Source organism: Tenrec ecaudatus, chromosome 11 (assembly GCF_050624435.1).
Source record: "Tenrec ecaudatus isolate mTenEca1 chromosome 11, mTenEca1.hap1, whole genome shotgun sequence".
Classification (NCBI taxonomy): Eukaryota; Metazoa; Chordata; class Mammalia; order Afrosoricida; family Tenrecidae; genus Tenrec; species Tenrec ecaudatus.
Window position 1 is genome coordinate 99,611,468 of NC_134540.1, and position 19,502 is coordinate 99,630,969.

The following is a 19,502-nucleotide window of genomic DNA, read 5'->3' on the forward strand; positions in this document are numbered from 1 at the left end:
GCTTTTGCAGGAATATCTTGGTAACAACAGAACATTTAAAATGTTCATATTTACAAAGTATTAGTTACATATTTGATGATTTATAGAATATTCCTTATAAAGTATGATTTTTATAGGAAAATAGTTTTAACAGTATAAGAGATGATCAATAAGATTTAGCATGGTAGAATTCATGGTATTATCAATCAGAAAGGGTTATTGAGGCCTGGAAGTACTTTTTGTGAAATATAATGCATAGTTGAGAAAAGAAATTATATTTTCAGAGTGGACATAACTTACTTTTAGTTTAGTAGTTTACAATACATTGTGGCACAAAATTTTAAAAATATTGGAAGGCATTACTAGAACAGAACACCAACACCAAAACAACCTCCATGTACATACACACATATTAACAGCAGATGAGACTTTAAAAAATAGTTGTTCTTTAATATAACAAAGAAAGTAAAACATACTTCTAAAATATGCATTCATTACATAAGCATAGTGGCCTTACAAATGGCACTAAAATGATATTACATATTAACATATAGATGTGATTTGAATTTATATTTAGTATAAAATGAGGAGAAAAATATAAATTTGAATTTTATTTTGTACTGGAAAAAATAATGAAAACACGTTATTATGTGCTATTATAAAACAATATCTATTTTTGTCAAATTCCACCAATACATGTAATAAAATTGTAACCTAATATATCTCAATATAATAAAAAATTAAGACAATGCATACTAATGAGAGAATCTTATTGAACACCTCATTACAACACCTTCAACAACCAGAACCTCAACAGCATAAACCTTCCAAAAGAAAAAGAAAAAAAATCATAAAATTAGAGAATAAATAAAAGAACTGGAAAATAAACAAAAAATGGAAAAAAATCAACAAAGCAAAAAGTTGGTTTTCAGAGGATCAATAAAATCAACAAACTACTAGCAAACTTAAAAAAGGAAAAGAGGAAGCATAGGACAAGATCCAAATGAAATAAAATATTAATACTGTATCACAAAAGAGTTTATTCCAATAAATTCTGGATGTCATGGTCAAATACCTAGAAAAATGCTCTTTTCCCAAATTAAAACATAAGAACATTAAGAATTTGAACAGACTCCCAGCAAAAGAAGAAATAGACAAGGTCACCAAGACATTCCCAACTAAACACAGCCCAGTTCCAGATGGCTTCACAGGAGAATGACACCAAGTTTTCACAGAAAAGCTGACCCCAATCCTACACAAACATTTCCAGAATACATGAAGGGACAGCAAACTCTCAAACTATTGAGCCACCATAATCCTGATACTAAAGCCAGGCAAAGAGATCCTACAAAGACAGAAAATGACAGAACTATATTCCTCATGAACATAGATGCAAAAATTTTCAACAAAATACTGACCAATAGAATCCAACAACATATAAAAAATACATTATGACCCTGTGGTATCCATACCATATAAAGATGGACGGTTCAACATTCAAGAACCAATGAACAATTCTCCATATTAACAAGGAAATGGATAAGAACCATATGAGCATATCAATATATGCAGAAAAAGCATTTAACAAAATCCAACACCCATTCCTGATAAAAACTCTCAAGAAAATAGGATTCAAAGAGAAAATCCTCAATACAATCAAGGCCATACATGAAAAACCAACAGCCAATATTATACTGAATGGAGAATTGCGGACAATATTTCCACTGAATAAGGGAACCGACAAGGATGTCACTTATCATTACTCTTATTCAACATCATGCTGGAAGTCTTAGCCAGAACCATAAGACAATATAAAAAATTAGGAGGGTATAATTGGACAAAGAATAAGTGAAATTTTCACTATTTGTAGATGATGTGATTTTATGTCTTGAGAATCCTAAGATGTCCACAATGGGATTGTTGGAAACAGTTGAGTTCTTGAAGACAAGAGTGGGACATAAGTTTGAAAAGCAGAAATCAATTTAATTCTTACATATAAGTGATGAGAATACTGAAAAAAGTCATCAAGATAACAATACCATCAATAATAGTTTCAAAACCTAGGGATCAACCTAACCAAACAAAGGAAAGACCAATATGAAGAAAATTGCAGAACATTAGTATGGGAAACCAAAAGCAATCTATGTAAATGGAAGAATATCCCGTGCTGAATCAGAAGAGTCAATATTGTTAAAATGTCAATATGACCTAAAGCAATGTACAAATTCAATGCAATCCTGATTCAGATTCTACCATCATTCTTTAAACAAATGGAAAAACTAAGTACCAACTTCATATAGAGAGGAAAGAACTCCAGGACAGGTAAAACAAAACAAAAAAAAACACCCCAAACTCCTCAAAAAGAACAAAGTCTTGCACTACCTGACCTCAAATTCTACTACACAGTCATGGTTGTCAAAACAGCCTCATACTTGTAAAATGATAGATACAATGATCAATGGATCAAGACAGAAAACCCAGATATAAACACATCCACATACAAACAACTGATTTTTTTTTTACAAAGGCCCAAAAAACATTAAATGGACAGTAGATGCCCTCTGTTGGTAGGAAAAGGGGGAGGACCGACCTCCTTTTGTAGGGATGAATGACTGAAAATACTTTGGGGTACCTTAGTGGGGAAGTGTTAGGTTTCTGAAAGCATCCTGGAGAGCCAGGTGGGGTGCCATGGAATACTAGGACATTTTAAAACTTGGACCTTTTGGGTGCATGCCATGATCCAGAGGCCATGTCGGTGAGAATCAATTTGGAAAAATCCATCGGGTGACCTAGACTGTACCTCAGACATACTTTTAGTCTGAGGATTTAAAGAAAATTCATGGTATCTGAGGAATCAGAAGACAGTAGTACCAAAATTGTTGGACTATTAATAGGTGGACAGACATGAGCTTGCTACGTCAATACCCTATAAGCTGTATGAAGATATATATTGTTCAGGAAAGCCTCAGTGGATATGATTGTAAATCTTCCCTTACAATTAACCCCAATTATTTTTGCAAATTGTGTCCAGCCATTAAAGGATTGATTCTGTATAAGTATATAATTCAGATACTGTGCTGTAGACTCACCTATATCCCTCTCACACCGGGGCTTTAAACATTAGTACCAGGGGCTAATCATAGACAATATTAATGGAAGTTCCTAATGCCCCCAAGGAGATGATCTATAAGACTCTCTTTCATCAATTAACAAGGAGGTTTTGTAAAGGATCCAAAGGCAGATTTAAAAAAACAACAACAAAAAAAAACAAACAAAAAAACATAGATGCAAGAATGGGTTTTGGGATAGCATTAAATTCTAGCTCCAATTTAAGAGCAATTATTTCTTACATCATGGCCCTGCTAGATAGTCACCCTCAGAAAGGGAACATAGAAAACAATGTTGCTATAGCAAAGTGTGATGAAATACTTAAATGGTGTCCATTGATATCTGATAAAATAGCATGTGGTGAGTAACATTTCTTAAGTCCTCAGGTTACAAGTGTGTCTGCGGTCGAGTCTAGTTCACACAGTGGAGTAGTATCTGGCATCTTAAAGGCTTGTTTCCAAACAAGCAGCCATCTAAGTGATTTGTCAATTAAGTCTCCATGGAAAAGGACACAAACATCAGTCACTGGTTGATGGTAAATCATATAATCTGAAGTCAACTGATGGATGGTAAATCATATAATCTAAAGTCAAAGGAGGGAATAGATCATAGCCAAAATTATGAGAATCTGGTTTGCAGAAAGCTATAGAAGACAGTGGGAGCCCAAGATACATTTGTGGGTACTACATACGAAACAAGCCTCCAATCCCTCTATTCATAACAGAGGGATGGGTGCAAACTGGTTACTAAACAGAACGCATTGGAGAGATGCTCTAGAAGATCAAAATGGTAAACCTGACCTGAATGGATGAAAAACTTCAGTGGATCCCCACTCTCACCAGGAACGTTGGGCCTGATTTTCTTTGTCTGGGGATTTATCTCAGATGTGTTCTGTCATTGAGGTGACCCTCTTGAATGTTTCTTTTCTGCTTTTCAGTATATGAAACCCAGGATGGATGAATCTATAGGGACAGCAAGCAGAATAAGAGTTTCTGGGAGGTAAAGTGGTGGGGGTAAAGAGTGAGGTAATAAAAGAGGTAAAAGGGGAGGGGTAAAAGTGAGTTGATGTCCAGGAAGGAAAATAATGTTTGGAAACTGATTGTGGTAGCAATTGTACAATACCGCTTGATGTGACTGAACTATGGAATGATATGATATCCGTATTAACTCCTAATACACTGGTTTTGGAAACAAAGGAACAAGCAAATTGTTTTGCTTTGATAAAAACTCATTTATTGGGGCTATAAATGTAAATCATATATAAGAAACTTATTTTATCTTCCAACTAGAATAAGATATTATCGAAAACTTTTAAATATGATTTATAGATTTCTAATAAGATGATATAATTAAAGCTTAACTGCCCTCCAGATTCACCCTAATACAGTTTTATCAAGATATAAAAATATATTGAATGGTTCAAATTAATATTTTGTAAAAATTACAAAGTAATGCTACTTAGAATGTACATTGACTGGACTCAGCACAACTGCTATTTAATGAATGTTAATTTAACTGAGTGCTATTTTGGAATGTGGGAAATTAAAGAACATTTACTTAGAATTAAGATCTTATTTGAAGCATTGTCACCCAATGTGCTAGTACTGTTAAAGTTCTGAAAATTAGTGATAGCAAAAATGTATGATATATCCATTATACTGATACATGTGTAATGTATAGCATTATGTTGATAGAGGTATGCAATATACTGATAGAGGCATGTGATAGATTATAGCTCCATTAGTATAGTGTATACATTATAATTTTATAATGATTTTCATAAATGGAAATGTATAGAAAATTATTATTTTTCGAGGTATGATGACAGGAGTCTATGTATTGTTCTGCTCTATAGTTTGAGTAAGACACTTTGAAATGGAAATGCTTTCTCCCTTGATTTAAATAACCAGTTTTCTTCCTTGATCACTAAATTTCTAGCATGAAAATAAAATTTTGTTAACTAATGGCAATCCAATCAGAATGTGATGACAATATAACTCTAATGTGGCGGTATATTTGCCATAGTCATTGCAAAGTCACACATAACTCTAAATCAAACTAACTGCCATCAAGTTGATTTTGACCCATATAGACCCTGTAGAACAAGATAGAACTGCCCCCACTGGGTTTCTGAGATTTCAATTCTTTAAGAAAGTAGTGTTCAATCACTTCAGAATTTAATCTGGACAAGTCAACCATTGAAGTATTGCCATCCGAAGTTGGCCTATACTGATGATTTCCTTCTTTAACAGTGTTTGAAGTTCTATAAAACTGGCTAGCTTAATGACACTATCAATGAAATTACCTAATTCCTAAGAGGGTGATTTATAGTGTTTTTGATCATAAAATGATAATGATGTTTTGAAAGTGAACCAGAGACATCTGAAAATCACAGATATATGAATGGATTTGGAGCTCATATTTAATTCTAGCCCCAAGCTGAGAATATTCAGTTCTTATGACATAGTCCTACTTAATGTTCACCCTCATGAAGAGATCACTGAAGGCATGGATGCGATAGCAAAGTGCAGTGAAGAAACAAAATGGTGCATAGCTATCAGAAAGTATATCCTCTGGGATTTTAAAGCTTTGTCTTCAAACAAGCAGCTTTCTAAATAAAGCATCAACTAAGTTCACATGGAAGAAGCACACCAGCCTGTGAAATACAAGGATTGTAAGTAACAACATCCAAATCCAAATGGGGTAATGACATCAGAGCTTACATTTTGAATACTAGGTATGCAGAAGGCTATGGATGACGATGGAAATCCAAACTCTATTTGCAAGGTCCCCACATGGATTACATTTCCGGTGAATTCCCACTGATTATAGTTGAGCACTGTGAATAGTCTTGCTATCAGACAAAGAACATTGTAAAGTCAATTACAATGTAGATGTAGTTAGGTTAAAATGTCAAGCCTTATCATTTGGTTTCCCTTTTGATCCACTCTAAAGTTCTTTCCGTTTTACATATTGTCTGCTGTCTTGTTGTTTGAGGTGTTTTTATGCTTCATCTAATCTTTGTTGTTGCTTATTTTTGCTTGTCTATTTCATCTTGTCTGTGTTTTTAAAATGTTGTCCTACAAAATTCAGGATTAGTGGATCTATGAAGACAGCAACTGGATTTATCATTATTTAGAGGCATGACGGGGAAGGATGGTGGGAAATGGAGGGCTAAAAGGAGTATGAGAAAAAATGCTCTGAAATTGATTGTGATGATGATTGCTCAATTTTTCTTAATATGATTGAATGATTAATTGTATGATATGTGAATTATATGCCAATAAGTCTAGTTTTAAGGACTCATCTGGATGAAATATACATTAATTTCAAGTTTTAAAAAAAGTAAAAGAGGATAAGCATTCTTTGTCCTACCCTTAGTCAAGATCTCATATTAAAACCACAATTACACAAATATGAAGGAAGTACTCACAGCAGAGTCATTAGGAAAGCTTAAGAATCCACAGCACTTAGTGATTTAATGCCCTTCATCTATCAAAACTCATCCCTCCATCTCGCATGATACAACTGAGTCCTGTTATTTTAAATGGATATTATTGTGATATTAATTGCTCTCCAACCTTTAGAACAAACACACTCTATTTCCTCTCTAAATCCTTTTAAGAAATCTCTATTTGAGGGCATCTAATTAGGTTTTCTATATCCACTATGGATAGGCATAACAAGTCTCATTTATTAAATGCTTACTACATACCATTTAACGGACTAAGTGTTTTACATGCTTTGTATCATTTACCAAGCACAATAACCCTTTTGATAGCTTCAATTTACCTCCTTTCTTAGGTGCAGGATCTAAGGCTCAGATGTTAAGGAATCTTTCCAACTTCACACAGCAACTAAATGATGAGGTATGTAATCCAGGTCTGTTTGGCTCAGAGTATATGCTCTATAGGACCCTATAGGTACTAAAACAGAGTCTGTCCAGGGATTTCCTGGTTATGCGTGATAACAATAATGAATAAATGACACATGAGCTGTACCTTCCTTGATTTTAAGCCATTTAGAGACATTACAGATCCATAACATCTTCTATCTGTAAAAGTCATCCAGGGAATGATTTAGCATTATTTTGTGTAAGCATGCAACATTAATTTGCAGCTCTGTGATCTGAACAATGAAAAAATGTTAATCCTTTAAAATTTTTTTATTGTATCTTCAGTTAGGAACACAAAGCAGCATTCTCCTCTCCTTTGTACTATTTGAATTTTTGCTTTTGTTAATGTTTTCCAGGAAAGATATTGTTTGCAATATGTAATAAGTCTGAGTTTATAAGACATCAAGGGACTCCATAGTGCAATTCTCACCTATTCAATAAGATGTCATTCACACATAAACTATGGGAGGGAAAACCCTCCAGAATTAATATTATCCTAGCCATTAGCACATATTTTACATGCAGATTACAACAAATTGAACTCATAGTTTTCTGCTATCTTAAACCTTTGACTCCTATTGCTAGTTTATTTTAAAAGACGATATATTTATTTTGAAGTTTATGAAAGATTCCTTTAATATTTGATTTGTTTGTTTATCTCAACGATGGAAGAAAGTGAGAATAATAGCAGTTTTCCTCTAACGTTGTTAAGGGAACAGGACCCTGCAGGCTCACAGTGGGGGCCTGCACCCTCCAGCTGCTCCATGAAAGAACGATGTGGCAGAGTGGTTCCGCAAAGATGGCACACTTTGAAACAGACATGGAGCAGCACTACCCTGTTCTATAGGGCCACCAGGACTTATAACTGACTTCAGGCAGTGGAGTCACTTGGTAGGTATTGCATACTATTGCCAAGTAATTACAGAATTGCTCTTTATTTAAACCTTATCACGCTCTTAATAAATATGTATTTATATTGAAATAATACGTGGATGTAGGAGTAAAGGCCCACTACAGAGAACAGGGAAGAACAGCTACCATTTAGATTTCATTTAGAGATTATGAAGTTGGGTTAGATCTTTATTTGAAAGAGTTGATTTATTGAGTGGTGCTATTATAGCAATACCACAAGTGGGTGTGTTTTATGATCAAAATTTTATTTTCTCAACATTGGAGGCTAGAAGTCTGAACTCAGTGCCAGCCCTTGAGAAAGGAAGACTCTTTATTCCTGTGTTAGCTCTCAGGGAAGACCCTTGCATCTTTTCCCTTTGATCTCAGTCAACTGGTGAACAAGTGGCATGTACATTCCTCCTAGTTCTAGATAACATATTCTATCTCAAATGAGTTTGATTTATGGAATGCCTTACTTTAATGCTATCACACAAATGTAACAAACTCCACTGCCAAATGAAAATTTAAGTTTAGGTAGGCATTGTCATGCCCTCAAGTCAGATCCAACTTATAGTGGCCCTAAGTACAAAAGATGGACTACTCCTTCGTCCCGTGCCATCCTCACAATTGTTCCTACGTCTGAGATCATTGTTGCAGCCCCGGTATCAATCCGTCTTATTGAGGGCCTTCTTCTTTTCCCTATCCCTCTATTTTAGTAAACATGATGTCATTGAAAGTAAGAGAGACCAAGTATCATCCCCCTTCGCTTTACAGAGCATTCTGGCTCTACGTCTTCCAGTCCCAAGAAGGGCCTAGTGATTTGGTACTGCTGACCTTTCACATCGCAGCCCAAATGGTAACCACTATGCCATCAGGGGTCAAGGTAGTTATACAGTTAGAAATTGTAACATGTATTTAGGCTGGATTGGGGCATTTCATAATAATGGCCATCAATTCACTTATTTATTGAGAAATGTACAAATAAAGAACAGGGTTATACTAGAGACTAAAACATATCAAGCAAACTGTGGGGGAAATCAGCTGTCACTATGATGGGACATGTAAGCGCAATGTATGGTTAAGATAGATGAAGATTTTAGTGAAGTCGTAGAGAATAAAAGAGACAGGGGAAGAAAAGAAAATAAAGAAGTCAGACACATTTCATGCTCGCATACTGACCTCCTTGACGGCCATGATCTAACCAGCCAGAGGAGACAGGGAGAGGAGAGAGCGATTTATTTCTAACCAAGACTTATATATATCTTTTGGGTGGCAGTGCAAGCCCCCTGATTACAGGTAAAGAAATACCTCACAGGAAGTTGTTGTACTATATGTAGTATAGTAATGAGAGGGGGACATTCTAGGGGTATACACACTATAGGAAGAGGAGGGATTAAGGGTATGCATGTAACAAGATGCTCAGATCCTAGATTCATGATGGCAACCTAACCTGGATTGTCCTTGAGCTGGAGACTTGATTTATTCTGGGCCCTTCAAGGAAAGCAATCCACTGTCCCTAACAGTAAGGAGTGAGCCTCATCTCCGGTGGGACAGACAATAGGGTCTGCTTGCTCTGGATGGCTGGTGCCTTCAGGGAGAGAACTTGACAATCATTCACCATTAGTTGCAAGCAGAGACCTACTCTGACATATATATTTGGGGGAGAGAAGCTGGGGAAAAGTCAATATTTAGCATTATAGTATGGTCTAATAACTACATAATAAGGATACCTTTAAATTCTAGTTTTGGCTTACTTCTTTTTCCTGGATAGCATGCAATCTATATTTGGCCTTGTGAAAGCTATTATTTCTTGACATATCTTGCATCTAGTTCTTTAGATACTGAAGGCAGTGTTTTCATTTCTGTTATCCTATTAAAATGCTTCACTTTTAGTTGTGTACCACATCAATATGGCAGTTATTGACATCTTCAAATGACTCAAAATTATGCTCTTTAGAAATGTACTTTGAGTCTGACAAGAAAAATAATTCTGAAGGAGCAAAGTCGGGGCTCTAACTTGGATGGAATAAGGTAACCCAATGAAATTTTCACAGGACAGTTATTACTACCCTCTAAGAATGAGCAAGTACATTGGTATTCTAAAAAAAAATTCTGGGCACAATTTTCCTGGGCTTTCTCTTATAAATTTTAAATTTTCTAAAAATATCATCATAATAAGTATTTATAATTATTTCATGTCATTAGACAAAATCTATCAGGATCACCCTTTTTGAATTAAACCTATATATGATAATCTTTTCAGCAGACCTCTGCTATAAACTGAACTGGCCAAGCAGAAATACTTGGAAACCACTGTTCTGAATATATATATATTCATACACATATATATGCTTTCTAAGGAGACTAAAACCATTATACTGCTGAGAGATCTTGGCTGTGAACATCTATTGATTCAGACTGTTTTAATTTGAATAAATATCGGGATAAAAGAACTAGAACCCCTGTAGCAATATATATATATATATATATATATATATATATATATATATATATATATATATATATATATATATATGTTACTTACCTCGCTACTAGCATGCTTTCTGTGATAAATTTTATGTCAAAATCGCTCAGCCCAGATTCTCCCATGATGTAACCTAACATTATGTAACCAACTCCCATTGTGGGAAGAACAGAGTGGAGCATAACCTTGTTAACCTGGTGAAAGTTTTGAAACGATTGAAAGGCCATTTCATTCAGGGTTGGTCAACTGATAATAGTGGGCACTATGAGGGAACTCTGAGGAATCTAGCTCCCTTCTTGCAGGCCTGTATCCCACATCTGGCTCATCTATCTGCTGACCCTGGGATCTACCAACAGTCTACTAAGTTGCCTTCTGACCTTGAATTCATATCACGGTGCATCCATCATCCTATGGTCTTAATTCTTCCTGATTCATCTTCCTGCTGCCTGGTTTTCTGAATATAACAGCTATGGAAGTCATGAAAAAATTTCAGCTTAAAATCTGATCCACTAACTTGAACCAGACTGGCCTTAATTGCTTCAACTATTGTGAGGCACTTTCTGGATATACAAATAGACATATATTTCCCTTAATTTGGCTTTTCTAGAGAGCCCAGCCTAACACACTTTCCTAACTAATCATTTTGTGATTAATAAACAATGTGAAGCTGGCTGTGTAAAATTATATCTGACTTCACATTTAACTTATTTTGCCTCAATGAGTCATCTTTGTCCAAAAATGTTTTATTTTGATTAAACTAATAACTGTAAAAATAAATTAGTACAGTCTTCCTTATTGAAAATGATCTTTAATAAGCAGCATGCAATTGGATTATGATCTTAGGTTAACAAGAAAGCACATTTATGACTTCTATTCTTCCCTATAGGTTCTTCTACAAAACAGGTGAGGTAGTTAGCTTATTGTGCCAACCTGGGGGTTAAACACAGGTGGGGTTAATTGAAGGGTGGAGGGATAAATGACTCAGTGAGCCCCGCCTTTCTAGTTCTTGGGTCTCTTGCTTTCTGATGGTCAGACCAGGGTGCAGCTGCCTTAGCCAGTTCTCTGCTTCAGCTGGCAAAGCTCACTTCAGCTGGCAAAGACATCCCTGAGGAGAAGCCACATGGAGCTACCCCGATGCAGCCCTGGGTGCTGGAGCAGCCATGCAGAGACCTCTGTCAGTGCTGAGATGCATACACATTCACTGACTTGGCTTTCCTGCAGTAGGCCTCATTGCATCTCTTTTGTGAGATAGAGGAGGATTTTTGTGGATTGGTGTCAGATATATGGGTTAATGTTGGACTTGTGGGCTTGGGCAGCACTGGGTTGTGATGTTTTCTTGATGTGCACTTAACCTTTATATAAAACTCTCTCTTATACATGAGATTCTGTGGTTTTGTTTCTCTAACGTACCCAGACTATCACAACATCTTTCACAGCAAATATAGCATAATTACAAATATTATAGGCTTATGAAGCCTAACAAACCAGGTCTTGTATTATAACATTACTTTTTGTAATTTGTAGTCAAAATGATACTAGGGTTTACCTTGTAAGTGCATGATAAGAATTATATGGAGAAATAGGTGCATCACTCGCCTAGAACTGTGCTTAGAACAGAGTGTAAACTTGTTAAACACTATTGATTATTCTTCATATTATCATTAAGTATCAGTGACTTCTTTGTATACATTTAGAGAGCCCTGGAGGCATACTGGTTACGGGCTTGGCTTCCACCCTAAAAGTTTCAGTTTGAACCTATCATCTTCTTCATGTAATCAAAGGTCTGGTAACCCATTCCTGGCAAGATTATAGCCTAGGAAATTCTATGGACCAGTTCTGCTTTCTAAATTTATTATGCATCCGAATGGATTCATTGGGATACCACAACAACCATATGCCTTTGGAGTTACTAGGCAGTATAACATAGGAGCATAAATTTGAATCATTGCTTTACACCTAGAGTAGTAGTTCCCAATTTCCTAACGCCACGACCCTATAATATAGTTCCTCATGCTGTGGTGACCCCCAACCATAAAATTATTTTTGTTGCTACTTCACAAGAGTAATTTTGCTAGTGTTGTGAATCATCATGTAAATATCTGATGTGCAGGATGTTACCAATGTTTTCATTGTTACCAATTGAACATGATTAAGGCATAGTGATTAAGCACAAAACAATATGTCTTTATATATTGTGAAATATTTATTTCTAATAACAAATCAATGAAATGTTGTCTTGAAGCATGGCGTAGCATGGGTAACAGTCTTTATGCTGGGTACTCATATGTGGACGTATCTGCATGGAGATGGATAGAGGAGTGTTCCTAAGAACATTGGAAATATGTGTTTTCCGATGGTCATAGGGGACCTCTGTGAAATGGTCATTCAACCCCCAAAGGGTTTGCGACCCACAGGTTGAGAGCTGTTGAGCTTCAGGAAACACCCACATTTGTGCACACATACACATTTGTAGAGTCAAGAAAGAAAGTTGTGAAACTATCACTACTTACAGATGGCCTAGCCACGTTAAATGCTGTAAGGAATCTGGGTCTCTAAAATAAAACAAAACAAAACATACACAGAAGAAGAGACTGACAAGTGAGTTCAGCAATGTCACAGAACACACGTTAGAGACAGACATTAATTTTATTACAATCAACAAAACACAAGTGGCAACCAAATTGAAAATGATAATGCTTTTAAAAATGTCTCCAAATAAAATAGAATGTTAGGAATATAGACACCTATGTTATGAATATTAGACCTGCACTTATTCAGTAATTGTAAACCAAAACTTGTAAAACTGATTACATGTAAAATCTAAGGCACATACAGCGGGTCATACTAATAAATGGATGTTCTTTACTACATGCATCAGCTTTGAAAGTGACAACCTTGGGGTGAGTTGTACAGTATTTACAGACTGCCAAACTGACCTCTAGGGCTCTGCTCTCTTTGGGGGCAGACGGGGAGCTTTTAAGAGGATGATTACAGATTGGGAAGACAAATAGTAAAATAGGAGAAAACATTTACCAACTGCACGTTTTCAAAGATGTGCAGATTTCAAGGCAGATAAAAATGTTCGATATAATTACACATTAGGGAAATGGAAATGAAAACTACAATGATAGTGAGTGAGCATCAGCATGACTAAAAAGCAGACAGTGACAAAATCAAGTGCTGGCAAGGATGTAGAGAAACCGAGCCCTTTGTGCATCGCTTATGGGAATGCAAACGGTGCAGCTGCTTTGAAACACCTGGCAATCTCATAAATTAAAATAACACACTATTAGGTAGTTCTGCAAATAAAGGGTTACTCTTTCATCCAAGAAAATTGGAAATATCTGTTTCCAGCCCAATATATCTACAGATGATCATTGCATTTTTATTTGCAATAGGCAAGATCTGAAACCGACATAAATGTCCTTCAAAAAATTCTTGGTTTAACCAACTGGGACATATCCATACTGGTGTCGTCCTCAGCAACATAAAAGCTTAAACTCATAAGTTAGATGAATTTCCAGGTAATAATTCAGAGTGGAAAAAAAAACAAAAAAACCCATAAAGGTACCTCCTTTTCTGGTTTCATTGAACTAACGTTCATGAAATGGGACAAGTAGAAGTGTGGGTGGTGGGTGAGGAAAGGGCGAGAGCAGAAGTGAGGGCGACTTTAACTGGGTAGCACACCATAAAAGTCGATGAAATAGTTCTGCCTCTTACGAATGTCCCATGTGCATAGAATTAACCATGAATGACATAACAGTGAATTAAATGTTCACATTCATGATCACACAAACACAAGTAGCCCAAACTGGAAATATGAATGCATTGCTTCATTTGATCAGTGTAGATATTCTGATTTAAATATTGTATTATAGTTTAAATATATCACTCTCAGAGAAATTATGTAAAGTTTTCAGTGGACTTTATTTTTTCTCACAACTGTATGCTCATCAAAATAAAATATGTAGTAAAAAAGAAGAAAACAATATACTTAATTGAAATACTGAATCATGCCATGGTATTACAAATAAAAATATTATATTCTATACTTTTAAGAACGAAGAGTTCTTTAGAAAACTAAATTATCATTGTAATCATAAGTAAAAAATCTAAAATGTTATAATTCGTAAGAGAGATGTGAAGTCTGACTTTTAGTAAGAGAAATCTGGATGAAAACTGTGTTGACATGGCAGTTCTTCTCTATTAAATTGATCAAAATCTTAACAGGTGGTGCTATACTTTGGGGGGAGACCATTCTACAAGCCATTGGTGGTTATGCAGCGGACAGGCAGGTGATGTAAATTTGACTCTAGCTAGTGCTCGCAGGAGGAGGCCTAATCTGCAGTGGTTACGCCTTGGGCTGCGAGCCACATGGTTCAAAGTCAACAGGAGGTGACTGCGCTCGTGAGTGAGTGAGAACCTTCCCAGGTGTTTTTCCTCTTTATCCCAGCCTTCATAGGAGTCTTCCAGGAGGAAACCTAAATTAAACAAAGACAAACCATTCGGACTCATAATGACCTTGGAGCACAAAGGGGAACTGCTGCATGGATTTTCAAGGCTGTCAGTCTTAATTTAAGGGAAGCAGTCTACCACGTGGTTCTCTCACGGAGAGACTGGTGGGTTTGATCTACTGATTCTTCAGTTAGCAACTGACCACTGACTCAGTGAACCGCTGGGAGTCCTTCAAAGGAGGAAAACTTCATGGTTGATAGAATCTCTGATTTTCTTTGTGCACATAACACCGGGTTACTCCAAACTTAATTTTGTTGCCAAGAATTTGGAAAGAAATAAGCAAAATGGCATCTCCACAAAATTAAAAATCCAGTGCTAACATAAAATGATTCCATTCCCAACCACCCGCTGAATATAGCTTCATAAGAAATCCCAAATTAAAGTCATCCTACAAGAGAATGAGTGAGAGTAGAATGTATTTACTTTCCACCACTAATTTTTTTTGAGGTTTTCTTAGGCAGTGCTATTTAACTGGAACAGAGACTTAAAGAACCTCCCAGGAAATCATGATATAAGGGCTGCACTTGGATCCCAATCATAATACAGTTCACTAAATGAACATTGGATATTTATAGATACTCAAAATTATTGCTAACATTTGAAGTATCATAATGGTTACTTAGAGAGAAATCTAGGAAGAGTTATATAACATTTTGCAGCTAATTTTCTCATGTATTAAACATGACTAACAACATAAAGATTCAAGCTGAAAATAATGTATGCAAAATAATTGGAACAGTAACTGGGGCATATTAACGTCTTATTAAGTTTTAGTTCCCTAATACTGTATTATTTTAATTATATATTTATATGAAATACATATACAAACATATCAAAATATGGGTCAAAATTAGAAAGGGTAATATCAGAGCATGGCATAATTTGAGGCAAGCATAAAGTCTAGCATTTGTTGAGTATATACCAAGAGCGGTTCCTGAGACAATTAAATTTTCATATTTAATTGTATGAAATGCTAACTAGTCACCATAATGAAAGTCTTGGTGAGACAAACCAACATTTGGGATATATTGCTTGTGATTAACTGAAATACAAACGAAGGCCCAAGGTCAATCACAGGAGCTCTGGTGATATTCCGGGATAGCACTGGGTCATGACCACTAGGTTGGGATTTCAAAACTCACCAGCATCTCTATGTAAGAAAGCTAATGCAGGCTGCTCCTATCAGGATCTTCAGATTTTTCAAGATCTGCAGTCTCAGAAACTCTAGTTTTCTGTGAGTAGCTATCAACTTGGTGGCAGTGGTTTGGGTTTTTAAGAATAATCAAGTCATATCCTTTCTGGGTTAAAAAATGAGATAAATGTAACGCTTTTGAACAAAACCATAATTCTATGCAATGACTGAAAAGGTAATTTATTCTCTTTAGGTTGAACGAAATTTCTGAAGCAGAAGTATTGCTTTCTCCTATTTTATTTTTGTACTGCTTTAGAAAGATGTCAAACAACCCCATATTTTTTTAATTCATTGTCTATATTTAATCATATTATTAAACAATTTATATACAAAGAACAGGCATGTCTACTGTTTTCCTTTAATTATTAAGTTTATCGATGTTTTCACCACATCAGGAAAGATTTTAGTAAGCAAATCAGATAAAATAATACTGAAGACTTTTAAACAGCAAATAAAATCCAAAGTGGGTAGAGATAAAACAATATGAAAAACCAATATTAAATGACTATTATGTAGAATTTGATTATTGTTGAATACAGAAAGTTCACTTATGAATGATATGAAATAGTTGAAAGTACAATAGTTAGTTCTCTCTTTTTTCCAACTTCAAAATTAGGGAAAACATCTTTGAGAAGAGTCTGAGAGCTTCAGACAAAAGCTCACTAAATGTGAGTAAGAATTTTGACACTTGAGTGGAAGAATTTTGAACTTCCTCCAACAATTTTTACCATGGAAGACTGGGTAACTGGGTGATTTCAAGAGGCTGATTGTCCAGCTTGTAAACTATGGTGAGCAACTGTTTATAAATTTTTTAAAAATTATATTATTATCTAGAGATTTGACAGATGTATCTCCTCCATTCAACCTGGCTTGAAGAATCTGCCATTCAACCTGATTTCATTCAGGACATTTGCTGAATAACAACTATATGAGGCAGAGACTAAAAACTTAAGTAGGAAATTAATCAATAAATCAAGTAAAGAGGATTCCCCCCACCCCCAGTTTTCTTTCTTTTATAAAAACGCTGTTTGTAACTACCATAGCTTTTTATTTTTTTAATCATTTTGTTGGGGGCTCCTACAACTCTTATCACAATCCATACAATGTGTCAAGCACATTTGTACATTTGTGTCATCACTCTCAAAACATTTACTTTCTACTTGAGACCTTGGTATCAGCTCCTCATTTTCCCTTTCCCTCCCTGTTTGCTCCCTCCCTCATGAACCCTTGATAATTTATAAATTACTATTATTTTGTCATATCTTTTACTGTCTGATGTCTCCCTTCCCCAACTTTTCTGTTGTCTGTCCCCCAGGGAGGAAATTATAAGTAGATTCATGTAATCGGTTCCTCCTTTCTACCCTACCTTCCCTCCACCCTCCATGTATCGCCACTCTCACAACTGGTCATGCAGGGATCATCTTTCCTGGATTCCATGTATTTCCAGTTCCTATATGTACCAGTGTACATCCTCTGGTCTACCAGGAATTGAAAGGCAGAATTGGGATCATGATAGTGGGGGAAGAAAGGGCGGAAGCATTTAAGAACTAGAGGAAAGTTGTAACTTTCATTGTAGCAACACTTCACCTTGACTGGCTCATCTCCTCCCCACTACCCTTCTGTAAGGTGATGTCCAGTTGCTTACAGATGGGCTTTGGGTCCCCAATCTGCACTCCCCTTTATTCACAATGATATAATTTTTTTTGTTCTTTGATGCCTGATACCTGATCCCTTCAACTCCTCATGGTCACACAGGCTGGTGTGGTTCTTTCCCGTGGGATTTTTGTTTCTGAGCTAAATGGCTGCTTGTTTACCTTCAAGCCTTTAAGACCCCAGATGCTATATCTTTTGATAGCCAGGCACCATCAGCTTTCTTCACCACATTTGCTTATACACACATTTGTCTTCAGCAATCATGTCAGGAAAGTGAGCATCGTGGAATGCCAATTTAATTGAACAGTGTTCCTGAATTGAGGCAATACTTGAATGGAGGCCCAATGTCCATCTGCTACCTTAATACTAAACCTATAAGCATATGCACATAGATCTATTTCCCCATCCTCATATATAAATATATTTACATACGTACATGCCTGTATTTAGACCTCTATAAATGCCCTTTGCCTCTATGTTCTTTCCTCTATTTCATTTTACATTCCTCTTGTCCCACTATCATGCTCAGCCTTCACTTGGGTTTCATTAATTCTTCTCAGTTACATTGCCCTTGATCAATCCCTACCAGGCCTCTTGTACCCTCTTTGCCACTGATTTTAGATCACTTGTTCCGTTGTCCATGGATTGGTTAACCCCACTTCCTTTCCCCCACCTCCCCCTCTCCCATGTCACCCTGGAACCTTTGGTGCCATTGTTTTCTCCTCCAGATTGTTTATCCAGGCTATCTTATCTAGATAGACCTGCAGAGAGAATAATATTCACAAGAAAAACATAGTGACAAAAGAAAACAAAAAAAAAACAATGTCAAAGATAATATTTCAGGAACTTGCCTTTTGAAAAATTACAGTATTGTTACTGTTGCAGGTCATTTACTGGTTCTAAATCTAGCCCAATGGACAATAGAATGAAGCCCTGCCCAAAGGTGCACCATCCTAACAGCTGTGCTTCTGTTGGAGCCCTTGTTGCAGCCACAGCAGTAATCTGCCTGCTTGAATTGCTTCCTCTTTTTCACTTCCTCTCCGCTTTACCAACCATATTTCCCTCTTCAGGGACTGGTCTTTTATGACATGTCCAAAGCACCTGAAACTGAATCTTACCATATGGACCCCAAGGGAGCATTTGGTTGTACTTCTTCCAAGAGATTTGTTTGTTTTTTTGGCAGTTCCTGGAACTTTCAATATTCTTCACTAACACCATATTTCAAATACATAGATTTTTTTCTTCTGTCTTCCTTATCCAACATCCAGTTTTCAAGTACATGTGAGACAATTGAAAATACCACAGCGTAGCATAGTTTCCAAAGTTACATTCTTGCTTTAAAGAGGTATTGTGCAGCAGATTTAATCAATAAAAAGTATTGTTTGATCTCTTGACTTATAAACATTGATTGTGGATTTAAGCAAGATAAAATTCTTGACAACTTCAATCTTTTCTTTGCTTATCATAATGTTGCCTATTGATCCAGCTGTGAAGATTTTAGGTTTCTTTATATTGAGCTGTCATGCATTCTGAAGATGAATTAGTTAGTTTTTTGTGCCAACCTGGCCGATAAACACATGTGGGGTTAATTAAAGGGCGGAGGGATAAATGGCTCAGTGAGCCTCTCTGTTCAAGTTTTTGGGTCTCTTGCTTTGTGATGGTGCAGCTGCCTTAGCAGGTCCCTGCTTCAGTTGTCAAGGCTCACTTCCTGAAAGACATCCTGAGGATAAGTCACATGGAACTACCCTGATGCAGCCCTGGGTGCTGGAGCAGCCATGTGGAGA